Below are 17,433 nucleotides of genomic sequence, written 5' to 3'. Positions count from 1 at the left end.
CCAAACTTTAAACACTTCTCCCACCACACTGTCTTGTGTTTATCTCCAACACAAACTTTTTAATTCTTCAGAATTTTAATTCTTCTTCTCCACACTGTCTTCTTTAATTGCAAACTTTTCATTCTTCTCCTCCACACTGTCTTCTGTCTAACAAAACACGCCGCTTTAATTGTGCAAACTTTTAAATTCTTCTCCACTGTCCTGTTTACACTGTCTTCTTTTGATTCTTCTCCCTCCACAATGCCTTCTGTTTATGTACTCCAAAACACGCTTCGCTTTAATTGTGCAAACTTTAAATTCTTCTCCCCCCCCACACTGTCTTCTGTCTACGTACTCCAACACACGCTTCACTTTGATCGCGCAAACTTTTAATTCTTCTCCCTCCACACTGTCTTCTGTCTCCAACACATACTTTGATCAAACTTTTAATTCTTCTCCCTCCACACTGTCTTCTGTAATCGCATCACACACGCTTCGCTTCAATTGCAAAACTTTAATTCTTCTCCTCCACACTGTCTTCTGTCTACATACTCCAACACACGCCGCTTTTAATCGCGCAAACCAATTCTTCTCCTCCACATGTCTTCTGTCTACATTAATCGCGCAAATCTTTACATTCTTCTCCATCCACAATGTCTTCTGCGTAAATCTTTAATTCTTCTCCATCCACAATGTCTTCTGTCTACGTACTCCAACACACGCTTCGCTTTAATGGCACTAATTTTTAATTCTTCTCCCTCCACACTGTCTCCTGTCTACATACTCCAACACACGCTTCGCTTTAATCGCGCAAACTTTTAATTCTTCTCCCTCCACACTGTCTTCTGTCTATGTACTCCAACACACGCTTCACTTTAATGGCACTAACTTTTAATTCTTCTCCCTCCACACTGTCTCCTATCTACATACCCCAACACACGCTTTGCTTTAATGGCAAAACTTTTAATTCTTCTCCCTCCAAACTGTCTTCTGTTTATGTACTCCAAAACACACTTCGCTTTAATTGCACAAACTTTTAATTCGTCTCCCTCCACACTGTCTTCTGTCTATGTACTCCAACACGTATCAAGCCTTTTCTAGGTTCATGTGTGCCAGAAACAGCGTTTACTTCATTTTCATACGTCTAACCTAAAAGATTCATAACGAACACTTCCTTCATAAACTATCCTACCAAACTCCTCCCCTGGTACACTTACAATCTTCAATATTACTTCAATATGTTTATACAAAGAAACAATTATTCTTCTCACCCATTCCTTAGGGCAATCATTCATACTGAAATACCTTATAATCCTGGTCAGCCGCTCAACCAAACTTTCAGCATCATACACCAGCCTTTCACCTTAAATATAATTAATGCCAAGTTATTTTAATTTCTAGAATCTTAATTGCTCATCTTTATACATATTTTCCTGATATAAAAGATTTCTCTTCCACAGTCTAAGTGTACGTAAATTTCTTAGATAAATATTTCTAAAATTAAGAAAATAAATTAAAACAACACAACGGCATTTTACTCTTGAAAGAGCTGGTTTCAGGTGTTAACATTTTCGAATGTAGCTGATACTTTGTTGCTATCAAGGTGAGAGGGGAAAAGCTTAAACCGTATATATACATTCATATATAGTAATATATATATATATATATAGTAAATATATATATATATATATATATATATATATATATATATATATATATATATATATATATATATATATATATATATATATATATATATATATAGTTTGTTTGCACGCACATGACTTTCACCTATTATGAATACAAAATTCATGCCTGATTCAACGAAGTGTGTGTCAAATACTTGCAAAACAATCTATAACCGTTTTAGCACTTTTATCATAATAGCAATTTCACGTTTCCCATACACTGAACCAAGCTACCAAGAGGATTAACATCTGAGAACAAGCCAGAATTGCCCGAAAAAGGACACTTGACAATGTGGAACTAAATTTACAGAATATCAGATCGAACTGTACTAAACAATCGCCATGTGAACTGTGAAGGTTGAGAAATATCAAAATCCAGCAAAACAAGAGCGTAGCGGAAAATGGACATAATGGCAACAAGGATATGGCTCAAACGAAAACTACAGTAAATATCTGACTGAGGGTATTGCGATAGTCCTTGCAAATAACACGGAGATTATTACTAACATTAAGGACAAAAAGTGTTACGCCAAGGCAAAATGATCAGCTTTCCCTAACAGTGGATGGTTACAAAGATAAAACATTCTTATTTGAACTGCTAGGTCGTGAATGAACCCACTTGCAGAAAACATCTACACAGAATGCTCATCATTAACGTACCGAACACCCCTACACATCCTGCGCCATCCTTCACTTATCTGGAACAAATTGTTCCACGCCTTGTGGGTAGTGAGGTCCTTCCCTTCATTTCCGCTTTCACCCCGACTACCCAGCATTTTTTTGGCCTCTCCTTCTCCCTCTATACTTCGGAACTGTACGCTCTTTTTTCCTACATACTGTCCCCCATTCTTTTTACATGGCTAACCATCTCAAAGCAATCATAAATCTATTGTCCACCATCTGTTTAACCATTTCTATGAAGTCCCCACATTTCTCACCACTTCAGTTAACGGCTTTAAACTCATATTTAGCATCCACACTTGACTTCTATAAAAAACACAAGATGGTCTTCATGAGCACTTCAAGTCTCTTCCCAGTCTTCTGCACAAACCCGGCTGCCTTCCTTGATTCAACTATTCTGTGACTCACCTCTTCTCTCATGTTATCTTAATCTGTTTACTTACTACGATACACATATACGAAACTACGGCTTTCATTTTTCAAACCTTCTACATCAGTATTCAGTTCTTCATCTTCCTGCTTTCCATTTCTCGTCATAATCATACTTTTGTTCACGTTTGCTTTCAAACTTATTCTTCTTCGCCTTCAAGCTCTTCGGTAGTTTCAGCTATCTATCTATCTATATATATATATTTCAATCTATCTATCTATATATATATATATATATATATATATATATATATATATATATATATATATATATATTTCATAAAATTTCATCAGAAGACATAGGAAGTCTTAATTCAAGATGTGAAAGGTTGTGAAAGGCAAGAAAAATGACGAAAAGATGAATACACTTTAAATTCCATGGGTGCATATTCAGGTCAGATATTGTAATTAACGTTATTTATGATAGTACACATAAATACAGGTCTATCCCCGTATCTCAAAATTATAAATCCCTGATAAAGATGTCCTAACATCCCCTGCAAGACAACTCAAATCCGTTACTTCATTTAGAATAAAATAAAACAAAGAAAGTACTAATGAACGACATGAGACGATTGCCCTTCTGACGCCTGAACGCAAACTGAATGCAACGAACCTGACGACTTGTGCCACTGCCGCAACAGCAACACTAAAAACAACGGAGATTGGTTTACTAGTGAAGTAATTTAAACACACAGTTGACTACAAAGGTACACGTGACCCGCGGCAAAGCTATAGCTTTCGGAGGCATTAACAGTTTTATTGCCGTTTTCTTAAGATATGAGGGCCTGTTTTCCCGAATCCTTATCAACACCCCCGTGATTTTCTATCACCTCGCCTCGCTTCACGATAAGCACTGATTTACGACAGACGTGGATTTACCCGACGTCTACTTTATCATAATATATGAGATTCTTCGTTTTGGAACCAACACGCTTTCCTTGATCGACTGCCATTAACGTGAAAATCCTAATGACTTTCAAGTTGTGTCATCTGCTTCAGTGGCATTTTCCTTAACCTGAGTTGCGAGTATTTTTAAGTGTTTGTTCTGTGAAGAACATATTAATTTCGAGAGATCTCGCAAAGTAAGTCTATAATTATTACGTAAACACTGATAACTTTTTATGTCGATGATAACGTTAATTTAACCGAAGAGTCACCGCAGGTAGGCGCTTTCAGGTGCGTAATAATAAAATTAATGCTGACGTTGAATAAAAGCATTAAGCGTATAGAGGTTCTTTTAATAAATATTATAACTTATTTTTCATATTTATCGGGAGTATTTCACAGCATTTTTAAAACCCTTATAAGTGAGACTTTTACCGGAATTTGGCTATATATATATGAAAAATCTATAAATTTTCAGATCTTCGCAAATGTACATATACTTTACAAAATATCTAATTCTAAAGAAACATCACTCTGTTAGCTGTTACTTGAACACGACAGCCAAGTAGCCCACAGAATGAAATTTTATACGAAGTTTGAATAACTGGAAGAGCTAAAAAATCTTGAACCTTCAGCGAACAAGTTTTGAAATTAAACCCTACCTGATCCCCAAGTAAGAATGGGCATTAGCACTTCAGTAACCCTCGTAATCAGCTTTCATATCTCACATAAATCTCAACCAGGTGTGGAAACTGTGATGAAAGATTCTCCGTGTAAGGCCTCTTTGTCAAGTCTCCAAAATGACAACTTTTGCCCCGGAGTTGGAACCTCTGTTGGGTCGAAAACTCTTGATCAGAATTTCTCTTGAAAATACTGCCTGAACCAAGGCCAAGCGTTGGGAATAAATTTCTCATATCATGAACAGAGGATATGATGTGTTAGAAAAATATGTGCGGAACACTTTGTAATAAATCACTGAAATATATAAACAAAGAACATAAAATCAGCAAAAGAGAAAATGAAAGGGGGGGAAGGTGACAATAATATTTATAGGGTTTTATCACAGTTTTATGGGCAAAGAGGAACCTCACAGCCAGCATCGACTTTTTGTCGATGTGCATCCATTGTATATGACTTCCAATGATATAGTTGCCTGGAGTCGAGTTAACTTTTTGCAAAAGACATCGAAATGATTGAAATATTTTTTTTTTTGTGTACGGCTAACAAATCATTGATTCAGGCAGGTATGTTAAACAAGATCACGGGCAGTGACTGAAAACCCAGCATCTCTAATTTAACGATGACTTAATTTCTTCAACATCACAACACCGGATGTAGTTGCTGCAGTCGTGTACTGACTGGGTAATCTTTTATGGCAGATATGAAACTGACATCTGGTAGATCACGAACAACACCCCAACGGATTTCAAAAGCTTGACCATGACCCAAACAACTACGAGGCATGGTGGCCCCATGCTCTGATTAACAAGAGGGATGCCAAGAGGCACAAACCCACGTGGTGACGAGAGCAAACGAGACAGAAAAAACTTGGTGTAGAGCAAGAAAATTTCCCCACGGAGTTTGTAGCCATTTCGAATCCTTGTCGGGTGAGTTGTATGACGGGTTTTGATACATGGAAAAGTTCTTAAAAACATCACAATTTACAGAAAAGGTTGGATAAGCAAGCATTAGTAATGTAGCCCATCTCATCCAACCAATTTCTCAAAAGTATTAGATCATACGAATGGACACTTGGATGCATTTATGAAGTATATAGGAATAGCTCACGCACTGTGACCTTAAGGGTCATTCAGGGTTATTTCTGACAAACAGCTGAAGTAATGCGACACAATATCTAATATGTTACCTTTTAAAAGATGAACCCTTCATCAATCATCCATACTAGCTTTATTAACCATTTATAAGTTAATGTTTAAGAAAATTACCAAATACAGAAAAATATTTCTCTAAAAACCTTTGACAGACTGTCAAAACTGATAAATGCAGAAGTGTTGTCATTGTCTCCTAAATTTTAGACATTTTCCATCAAGATACAATTTCCGTCGTTGGTTACCATAGCTCGAGTCATGAACTCAGCTGCCAGTCACTGAGCACACTCAGTGGCGCTGCTGCCCTCTAACATAAATTATATTGATGGGTGACCTGAGTGCGCCAAAATCCTCAGGCGACTTGAAACAATTTCACTTCTGTCTGGCCTGAAGGAAGATGATCAATAACTCCATGCACGTTCTTGTGATTTTGCATTTCTTCTTGACCACATGGGGTCTTTGAATTCGATTTTTCTCCAAGTATAGGAACTTCATTTATCGGATTTGAAATATTGTGAACAGCGCTTTTTTTTCATATTTGTCAGTATCATAATTTCCCTGAATCTGAATTCCAGCATGGGCAAAATGTTTACACAACTACGTAAAGGAATGTCTCCGAAAGTCAGTTTGCTTTAAAACCAGAACCAGTGTTTCGTAACGTCACGTCAAAATTGAAATGCCCCAAGGAAGAATGTTGTATGTTTTCGAAACTACCTTGCGTGATTGTTATGAACCGTCCTTTCATTATAACCCAGCCATGGTACATGCGCCCCTATTTCATTTTTATCGTAAAAGATGATTAATGTTTACGTCCTCAGAGTTTCAATCTCCGATTTATAAGAAGATACGAGTAATCAAACCCCAGTAAAACTGTAATCTCAACGTCAAGCCGGGACTTGGATACAGGAGACTTTGAGTATGACGCAAGAGGCTCAAGGTTTGATCGCTACTTCAAATATTTCTTCCAGAATGTTTCTCCGTAATAAATAATCACTGTCATCTAATAAAGCGTTAACAGTGATGAACTGCTTCATATAAGACACACATATGCATATGTATGTATGTGTTTATATATATATATATATATATATATATATATATATATATATATATATATAATATACATATGTATTCACCATGTGCCATACAAGGTGTCTCTTCAGTTTCCAGTGATCATAATCTTAGCTCCATGCTTTTCTTCACCCTGGTTGCGACTGACCACAGTAAACTTCCTACTTGCTACCAAATTAACTATTTAGGTCAACATTGGTAAGAGAACTTCCCAACCACTGGACCATAAATATAAGTACATACATGAACAATTACACCTACCTTTCTGGCTCCACCCTTTTCGAAAAGGAAAAAGGAATGAATACTAACATACATACATACATACATATACATTATATATAATATACAGTATATATATACATATATATATGTGTGTGTAAGAAAGACTGACTCGTATTTACACATCACTGAGTCCTTGCTCTACATTAAATTATATCTATTAAGTGTCTGTAAGCATCTCTTAATGATAATTATAAACGGATAGTTTATGGAAATGCTAATTCAAATCACGTATGTTCTTTTTGATTCATCTTTATTTATTATGAATGAAGTTATGCATCTGTGTTATTCTGCAATATTGATCGATACTTTTCGGATAACACAAAGACGATAATTGCCAACAAAACTATCTCTAATCTTATGAATATCATCTTAAGTTGTCAGTTAACGAAAATATACAGAGAAAAAAACTAAAGACGATAATTGCCAACAAAACTATCTCTAATCCTAAGAATATCATCTTAAGTTGTCAATTAACGAAAATATACAGAGAAAAATACACTTCTAAATGTCTGTAAAGAGCAAACCTTAACAGAAGCCGCCCGACAACGAAATCTGAAAGTATCACAAGGAAGCACAAGCTGAAGAGAAGTGAGCAAGTCAGCAATAATAAATTCTATACAAGATAGAAGCAGCTCTGGAACTTCTTGAGACCAGTGCTCGTTTACGTAGTTCCTGAACTACATCTCCCAACTCCAAATAAATTTAATGGCCCTTTACACAAATTGTGATTTTGAGAAAACCCTCTTTAACACCTTGACTTAGGACGGTTTCTATAACTAGTAACGACACACACACGTCTACAGCACCTTGAAATACTTAGTCGTTTATAGGGTATAGGAGGCATGTCACCTGAAATGCTATGACGTTTCAGTCCTCATATCAGCAGCTGAGGATTCGAAACTAGGCCAGGACACTCTTAGTTCTGTGTTTGCACTTAAACAGCAGGTAGTTCTTGCGGTCTACTCTGGGAAGCCAAAAAACGAGTCTTGTGAAGCACTCACTGGGAGACAAAGTTTAACTTAGAGCCAAGGTCGTCCTCTAGGAATGAGTACTTCCTTTTTCACTTCATATACCCCACACATAATTTATGCATATGTATCAGTATCAGCGTGGGCACCTTCAGTTCCTCCGTGGCACAACAAAGTGCTTCCCTAAAGCCTGGGAGGTTAAGTCTACATTATGCGGAGTGGGAGGGGCACTGGCAATGGGACTGCAACTTCATCGCTTGTGATAAATCCGAGTAAACTGAAGGTTTACACCTTCTGGACATATCTCCTCGAAGGTTGTTAGTAGCACAACGTATACGTGCATTTAAACATGAAAAACAAATGCATGGAGTAAATAAAAAAAAAAGGAACGCTAAGTTGGTCGAGTGACGAATACATCATAAGACTAGCCTTGTTTTCATCATGCTTGATGGGCAATTCTCTTTCGTCCAAGCAAACAAGAAGGTACACGAGACAATTTCGTAATCATTCAAAATTACCGATAACTTTGTATAAATTCTAACATGTGCGGTCTGAGTCCTAAATTTTAACCGGGAAATAAATTTACCAGAAATTCTCCATAATTAACAAGATCATATTATTTTTTACTAAGTATAAAAAAATGAAGTATTATGAGCACATGTATCGTTAGTCAACGTTGCTCGCGCGTGCACGGTGCTTTACCTGTCAGTGTAGCGATCTCCTATGTATTCAAATTAATTCTTGATCAGGTTGAAAAGTTTCATAGGGAAAGTAAATTTGAAAACAACAGACAACCAATTTACAGTCATTAAAGATTTCATCAACTGCAGACAAAAAGTGGAAGTCGTAGGCATTCGTGAAAATGCTATCCTCATCTCCACATTCCACTTTACATAGTCAATAATAAAACAGAAAACAGTCCTAAAAAGGAATTCAACCGCATCATCAATTTCATGTATAAAGGTAGAAGTAAAAATTAAACAGGTTCACTTTAAAATCTACTTCCTGGAATGCAAACCAGCAACATGAATCCTTTCTTCCACGTCAGTTCTCAAATTTGCGGGCAAGCACTTGAAAGGCCTAGCTGTTTTAAGCTGAAAACAGAATGCACAAATCATTGTTATCTCTGTGTGTATCAACACCCCTCCTTCCTAAGCAAATCTGTACCTATAACAATAGGCGAATCAAGACTTCAGTTAACATTCTGCATTCTGAGTTAGCCAGGGGAGGAAGTCTTGTGAATACGCTACTTTCACTGGAGACATGTGTTGGGTGGATGATGAGGGAGAGTTGGGAAACAACTTTTCTGAGATTATCCCAATCACCTGGAACTAAAAGGTGAGTATTATGGCGATGAGATGGTTAAGTGAGCAGAATAATATGTCGAGGTGGTGAATAGCACCAAGCTGCCAGACAGTTTCATAAAGATATCCAAAGACATTCGAAAAATTTCATGCGACAGCCCAAAACATCACTGACAATCTAATCTACCGGAGGGGTGGTGGCACATGATCAATAGAGCTAGGAGAGCCAAGACACCAAAAAGAATAGTATTGCATTCAAACAGTCTAAATACTCTTTTTGATAAACAACAAAGTTGAAATACCCGTTTTAATAAACAGTGAAAGGTTCTCTCTAAAACATTTCGTTATAATGCTGTCTAAACGTTTGCATTATGGAACCGTAATCGTCATCAGACCAGCCTTCGGGAATACGTGACCCTTGATAATGCACTCTCGAGTCTCGACGAAGACCATCTTCTGGAGTAAAATTCTACTTTTTTTTTTTTTTACCCTGTACTATTCGAGTTACGTTTGGTCTCTGATGCTTCGTTTGCTAAATAACTGGTTATCTTGTACCATCATGCTCTGAAGCGTAAACAAACATGACAACATATATATATATATATATATATATATATATATATATATATATATATATATATATATATATATATATATATATATATATATATATATATATATATATCGACTTCAATCCAGGAACAAGAACGGAAGCAATTTCAGATCGTTTCCTGAAAAATCCTTTTGCTCCTGTTCAAACAAGCGAGGTAATAAGACACTCCCTAGTTGCCTGACTGTGCAAATTGCAGCAAAGGTGAAGAGGGGCATGGGCCAGCAGCCTCACCTGAAAGTACTTGTTGAGTTCCTGAAGGCTAACACATTCTGTTGGGGAATTTTATATATATATACACACATTATATATACTATATATATATATATATATATATATATATATATATATATATATATATATATGTATGTATATATATATAGATATATATACTGCATATATATACAGTATATATAATATGTGTATAAACGAACTAATACATAAGTAAACAGATCTATGAATGCATCTCTTTATCTACATCTGATTTATTCATGACTCTCTGTCCTTTCTCTCTCTCTTTCTCTCTCTCATCCTCCAAAGAGCTGATATACTTCAACTCATTTGAATCCATTTGCATACAATGTCTCCATCAAGGGAAAAGGGAAAAATCAAGAAGGAAAAAAGAAAAAAAATCATGACCTTCGTGGAAAATCTTGTTCGTTATCGGTAAACGCATCATAATCTTCGGATTGGAATGCTCGGGGTGCAGGGTGCGTCCCCAGGGGCACGGGGCACGGGGACTCGAGCGGAAAATGGGGTTAAAACATGCAAATGCCTCTGTTCGTGTCTGAAGGCAAAGACATTTTCGGTGTCTCCAGGTTGAATCGCTATTAGGATTTGGAGGAAGATGATAAAACGGAAAACTAAAACTTTTCTTTTTTCGAGACTTTGCTGACGCAAAGAAGCGACGTGCCTCCTTGGCATTGGTTTTTATACCCAAAATATCTTATTTCATTATTCAGAAATTACATCCCATTAGTCGCACATACTAACGGATCAAAGTGACTCGTTCGCCATCACTGAAACAGATCCTTGGAAGACCAATGAGAGTCGCATCCGGTCTGACGGGGATTCATCGTGACAGGGAAGATGAAAGAAAGTCTGCTACAACCTTGCGACCCCTATCAGTCAACTTTAACTTCTATGTACTGTCACTCACTAGGTACTGACTTACAAGACTTCTTATAAACCTAAAATATTATCTTCTAAACAACTGTTGTTCTCAAAATCGTAGGTTATTAAGAACAACTTTTCTTTTACACACTCACAAAAAATTATTACTCCAGATATTATACATGAAGCCGCAAAGTATTGAATTAGATTTCTTTCCTCACACATAATCTGTGGGAGACATTTCCATTTCAGTCTTCAGGTTTAATATCAGTAAGCCCAACTTCTGTAAAGTAAACAACCAAGCTATATACACGTAGTCTTAGCTATCATTCTCACGTCGATCAACGTAACTTTATACGTACAACATATTACAAAATACTCACTGATACTACATATTTCAATCCAATCTTAGTAAAAATACCTCCCTAAGAACAGAGGTGCCTCTTGGAATTTGTATCAGAGTTAAGTAGTTTAACGCATACCTGTAAAGAAATCTTGAATAAATCCTAAAACATATCCACCAATCCAAGATTACGAAGTTTATAAATATGTGCCTTGTGATTTTCTACATCGAAAGCAGCACTAAAGCCTATTTCAATTACTCAAACTCAAAACCCTTACCAAGGTTCCCTTGAAAAAGGCATGTCAAGTCTACAAGAGAATTGCAGGTACCTAACTGCTTCCTATATACATTTGGACAATCAGCTAACAACCCTTTAGGTTCCACATACTTAAATAGTGGCTTTAAAATAAGTTTTTCAACAACTTTGGAGAGCACAGGGAGAAAAGAGACTGGCCTGTGGTTACTGCCACTCTTTGGAACAGGCACTGCATTATTAAGCTCGCGCTCATCCACAAAGATACTACGTCGACATAAAAATCTATAGAATCTAATAATCTTGGGAGACATATCTTATTAAAATAACCATCAGCATTTCATTTAACTTCTTAGGATCAGGATCTAATATTGCATCTGAAATATTAAGTGCCTGACAAGCTTCAATAATGCGGTCCCAATTGGGTCTTGATTTCAGCCGGACCATTTTTCAAATGGTGGAATTAGGAATACTGTATACTGATTGACAGACACGTCCATCTCATTGTCGCAATGATCAGAAGTGCTTATATATTCACAGAACTTGGACTTCACTATAGCTGGAACATCTGTGAATATGAGGTCTAATCTACTGTATTACCAGAAATGTGCGTGGGCTCCTCAATTTGCTGGTCAAAATCCGAGGATACACAGAACTCAGGGGCAGACAGGCCATGTTGATCAGTGGAATTTGAATTTAGCCACTCACTGTGCTTTGCATTAAAGTCTCCACAAATAACGAATGAAGCTTCTGAATCCTGTGACTGAGCAATGCTAATCCTTCCCAAAAGACAGCCATATTTAGTATTGTCGATATTTGGATCGCGGTAAACAGCAAATACGTAAACATTGTAGAACTTACTGAAGATTTTAAAACAAAGACCTTCATAGCAACTACACTACAAATTTTTCTGACAATATATAGGTCGTCCGGACTTAGTGTATACAGCCATACCTTGCACGTGTGGGATATTACGACGATAAATAAAGTCACGGCCATCAAACCCCGACATTAAAAACTCAACCTTTGACTTGTTACTACTTACAAGAGTCTCAGATAAAAACATCAAATCTGGAGATCAAGAAAATTTTAACTCAAGCCCCGAATATTTGAGTAAAGTACTTTGCAGTTTTTCTTACTGTTTTCTTACAGCTCAACGTCTCCCGAAAGAATTAAAATTAATAACATAAAATCAGTATCAAAACTAATAAAATAGACTTATAACAACATTGTAAAACTCAACAACAAGCAACAATACCATCAACAACAACATTTTCATTATTTACAGAAATTCCGTTGACAGTATACATACACGAGACCACGTCATTGAAAAAAGCACCGCAAGCAACTGGTTGACAAGGTGGAGCCGGCACGCCTTGTAAGGCAAAATAAATCCGCCAGGTTTGCCACAACAACTGGAGGAGGACAGTCAGGATGGATTTTCAAATAAAATGCTCAGAAGGAAAAGATTAGGTAAAGATGAAGGCACTTTCCTGATAATCCACCAAGCAACTTTTGCTTTCTCGTCAGCCTCTCCTACAAACTTTTCAAAAAAACAGCAAAGTGAACGAAAAAGAGGATAAATGCCTGATCGTATCCTCAGGCAAGTGAACTCACACCCAAGACCATGGAAGGCCACGGTACAATGGCTATGGCACAGTCCAAGGTTGGAGAACAAGGTTTGTATTCAGAGTAACCTTCTCACAGAAGGGTTGGCTACTAAGGCTGCAGGGTCCCTCCTACCCGCTGGTTTGATTTCGGTGTGTCCTCCCCCTAAAAGTCTTCAACCCTAACTCGTGTTGGCATGATACTTTTTCATTTAGTATTTTACCAAGGACTGGTAAATGAAACATGAAATATTTACTTTGACGAAAACCTAAATTTTGAAGATTAAAAACTTGTGTTCCATAAGCTAACAAAATAATGGCTATGCCAAATATTCCTTTATATATTACTCTGCTAGAAACACACTTTCAATCACAAAGTTAGAGCCAAAACTTGAACGAAGGTTTCTAGTGTCAATGATATTCGTTAAATGACACATCCAATACAGCAGCGTCGATACATTTTGACATGTACACTTGTGGGGTTATTATCATACTTGAATACACACACACACACACACACACACACACATCACAAATATGGAACCAAAAAATATATAACATTTTTTTTAAAGTTCATACGAAACAAGTTTGTGGTTTGCACAGACGAGATTTCTTCTCAACGCACACCCAAGATTCTTAAGGGCTGAAATCTTCAGTGGCAATATTGAGCTGTGAGTCTCACCCCCGCTCCCCCCTCCTCTCCCCATCTCTCTCTCTCTCTCTCTCTCTCTCTCTCTCTCGACGGGATTGTTAGGAAGAGTCACTCTGTATTCCTGCGTCGTCTCCACCACACTTTTTGTTGACAAAGTCTGAGAAGTTACGCACCTGACGAAACCCTCCTCACGCCTCACCTTCCTTCCTCTCTCTCTCTCTCTCTCTCTCTCTCTCTCTCTCTCTCTCTCTCTCTCTCTCTCTCTCTCTCCATTTATTTGCATTTCAATATCTCAGTCTTTCATCCCTGTTGTCATATTACATCTCTTCACTGTTATCTCGCAGTAAAATAATTTGCCATCATAACCCCGTATTTCCCGCACCTGAGAGTGTACAAATTGACGCCACACGTAATAAATTATTATAGTAGAAACATGAGCTACGAAGTTATTAAAAACATAGAGAAAATTCATTACAGAATAAAAAGACAAACGCGCATATAACCCCGATGCCATAACGCTCCGGTTCCCATACAAGGAGGAGAACCAGCCCCATTGATTTAGTGGTAGCTTTTACTTTAACCGAAGCAGCCTCGAACCGGCAACCTCCATCAATTTGGGATGTATGCCTTATTAACTGGGTCGGCTCAGAGTGAAAATTCTCCTTACCATAATCAGCAATTTAAAATGGCCTTGTTGAGCTACCCTACATCAAGAAAAAATATATATTATATATGTCATATATATATATATACATATATATATATATATATATATATATATATATATATATATATATATATATATATATATATATATATATATATATATATATATACATACACGCACATATATATATACATACATACCCATATCCATATATGTATATATATATACGTACATACACAAGCTCATATACTCGTATATGTAGCAAATGTATGTAACATATATATATAATGTATATATATATTAAAATTAGCATGTAGAAATTTCCGCAAGTACAGTCAAATCTATTTGCTTCACCTACGTTTCTGATGTTCAGCTCTTATCATCAGGGCTAAACCCGAGAAAAAAAAAAATCCATACATCAAGATACACAAAGAAGCATAAAATTTAATGTAAAGGCAGAAATGCCGACCAATGAAACACGAAATCAAAATGAAACAACAAAATTACCATTAGCAAAAAAAATTAATTATAATGTCACCCGTCCAGCTAAAGAGAGAAAAACAAAAGAAATTTCTTATTTTACTCATTCTGAACATTTTTAAATTGGCTCCTAAGCACTGTTGAAATACTGCACGAGAGAGCGTGGTCTTGAAAATTCTATTGCCGTGTTCTAAACAAAGAAGTCAGCATAAAGTAATGAATGGAACTAAAGTGAGATTCAGATTCAAAAGTCTGGCCACACTGTCTCCTGCTATCAGTGCGGCCTCTTGACTAATTTCCATTGAAAACTAAAGAAGCATAACGACTTGATTATTTTGTTCTAAATAACAGCTCGACTGCAAAACTACGCCGTGTCTGGAACAAAGTGATTTGAGACGTTCTATCCCATTACATGGCAGTTTCAGATCAGGAAGAAATCTTGTGCTTACCTCTTCAATAAAACTACACCTCTGTCAACAATTTTTAAAACGACAAATGTAATTGCGGTCAGCACCAACCAGTTAAAAAATTCTACTCAAAAAAAGATCTAAAATACAACACGTTCATCATCATATTAATCAAAAGAATAAAAATAACAGTCACTTGGGAAGAGACCGACGATGACAAAACGTGAAAATTGTAGATCGCAAAACGCAGCGCTGCTCCTTTAAGCAAGCGGGAAATGACTTACTGAAGCCTCCGCACTCCTCAGAAAGCTCCATATGAGTCACACTGTTAGACTTTGTTTTCAAAACAATAATCCTCCAAGATTTTATCCAAAGAATTACCGAGGAGTGCAAAAATAGCCCATGTCTAACTCTTCCACAGGAAATGAAGAAGGAAAATAACCGGTTTAAGAGACATCTCCCCGATATACTGGCAGAACTGCCTCAACTGGGAGATATCCTAAGAATAGTTCTGTTCTTGATACTTATCACGAATTACTATTGATTTTGCTCACAACAGCTACATATTTTAATGATCCAACTGTCAGGGTATTGACCTATCGACGGAGAGTCCACAAAACAGAACAAACAAAGGTAAAAAGAAACAAAAAAAGCAAAGATAAGATGAAAGTAAACGTCGACATATAGGTATGTTTAAACATATCACTTTAAGGTAGTATTGCAACCAAATTTCAAATTAAGAATAATGTTGTTAACACTTCCAAAAGCTCTTGGTCTCGCTAGTACAATAACCTGTAGGCTCAATGTATAAGGATGGTAATCCTCCCCGCTAGCAGTAGCATACACTAGCAAAGGATATACAAACAGTGCATTGAAAGCAGAACTTTAAAGAAGTAAATGGAAAACAGTCTAACTGGAAATCTAAATCATAACTTGCCTTTTTAGGAAGAGGATCCTCAAGCTCTGAGCAACTCTGCACAGCATACAAAAGTGGCATTAACAACTACCAATAGGGACGTTCTGAAAATGGAAGAACAAGGTAAAAGGTGAATCATGGAATGGAAGCACGATACAAAAATTCATATGATTCATATAGAAGAATTTTTTCCCACAGAAATAAATTTCTACCGCATTACTTGAAAATTTCAACCATCTTGAATATCTCATAGGTTGTAGTTCAAATCTCTTACACTGAAAATGTATCTGTCTCGAAGAAATTTATAACTGTGAATAAATTTAATTTCATTGGCAGTCTTCAATGCTTAACTGGTTTATCGTTTGGCAGCCTTTAAAGCACAATGTCAACGCAGTGGAACAGAGTATGGGATGTTAATAGATATAAAATAGAAACAAATGAACGGAGCAGCATTCTGGAACAACTGTTGAAACGGCAGGAAATTATTCATTTGTTCATTAGACTACAGTTAAAATGCTGCCCTGAAGGACCATCTTATTAAGCAATATAAGTCAAGGTGGTTCCTAATAGAACGACTGGTATGAAAACGGATAAACTAAGGTCATTCAAAAGCCTGTTGCATATTGGAACGAATGCAATACTCTCAACTGCAGTCATGTTGAAAGTCACTAAGATTTCAGTCAAGACTCTGATCTAACGCCAAACTGATACGACACACTTGGTGGATGGGATGTTATTGTCGTTAAAATTACTTTTTTCGAACGAAAAACCTCGCTACCACCACATATTCATTCACTATAACAAGGAATCATATTTCATAACATTTTAAATTTTTATAAAAATGTTTTGAAAGGTAAATAAAAAATTTTATTACAGCCTAATATAAATTATTTTTGACAAAAATTGGACAACTCTTTTTTGTATTTCTACATTTCAGTAGATCTACAGCCATTTACGAACGTTATTTTTTACCTGAAAAGCATTAGCTTCCGATTAAAGTACTCTTATCTTTTCAATGAAATGAAAGTTTTCAGATTTCATATATGCCTATATTCCAATCACAGTTCCATGAAACACTGGTGCCAGTTGCCAGTTAATGGAAGATGATTACCAAAATTCTTGCGCTCTGCAAAGGTAAAAAAATTGCCCATCTCATATTATATATATATATATATATATATATATATATATATATATATATATATATATATATATATATGCTATATAATATATATATATGTATATGTGTGTGGTGTGTGTGTGTGT

At 36.4% G+C, this 17,433-nt stretch overlaps 1 protein-coding gene and 1 long non-coding RNA gene across 2 annotated transcripts in view; one reads left to right on the top strand and one right to left on the bottom strand.

Annotated features, from left to right (window-relative positions):
* LOC136848994 (uncharacterized) overlaps positions 1-17,433 on the top strand; it is a 299,705-nt gene that overhangs the window by 28,911 nt on the left and 253,361 nt on the right. The gene's annotated exons all lie outside the window — the stretch shown is intronic.
* LOC136848995 (uncharacterized) overlaps positions 16,159-17,433 on the bottom strand; it is a 360,950-nt gene continuing 359,675 nt past the window's right edge. The window contains exon 3 of the long non-coding RNA XR_010856191.1: positions 16,159-16,271. This is a non-coding gene — a long non-coding RNA (uncharacterized lncRNA). The remainder of the gene's footprint in view (positions 16,272-17,433) is intronic.

Source organism: Macrobrachium rosenbergii, chromosome 20 (genome assembly GCF_040412425.1).
Source record: "Macrobrachium rosenbergii isolate ZJJX-2024 chromosome 20, ASM4041242v1, whole genome shotgun sequence".
Classification (NCBI taxonomy): domain Eukaryota; kingdom Metazoa; phylum Arthropoda; class Malacostraca; order Decapoda; family Palaemonidae; genus Macrobrachium; species Macrobrachium rosenbergii.
The sequence above is the reverse complement of the archived record's forward strand: the minus strand, read 5'-3'. Positions and strand labels throughout refer to the sequence as shown.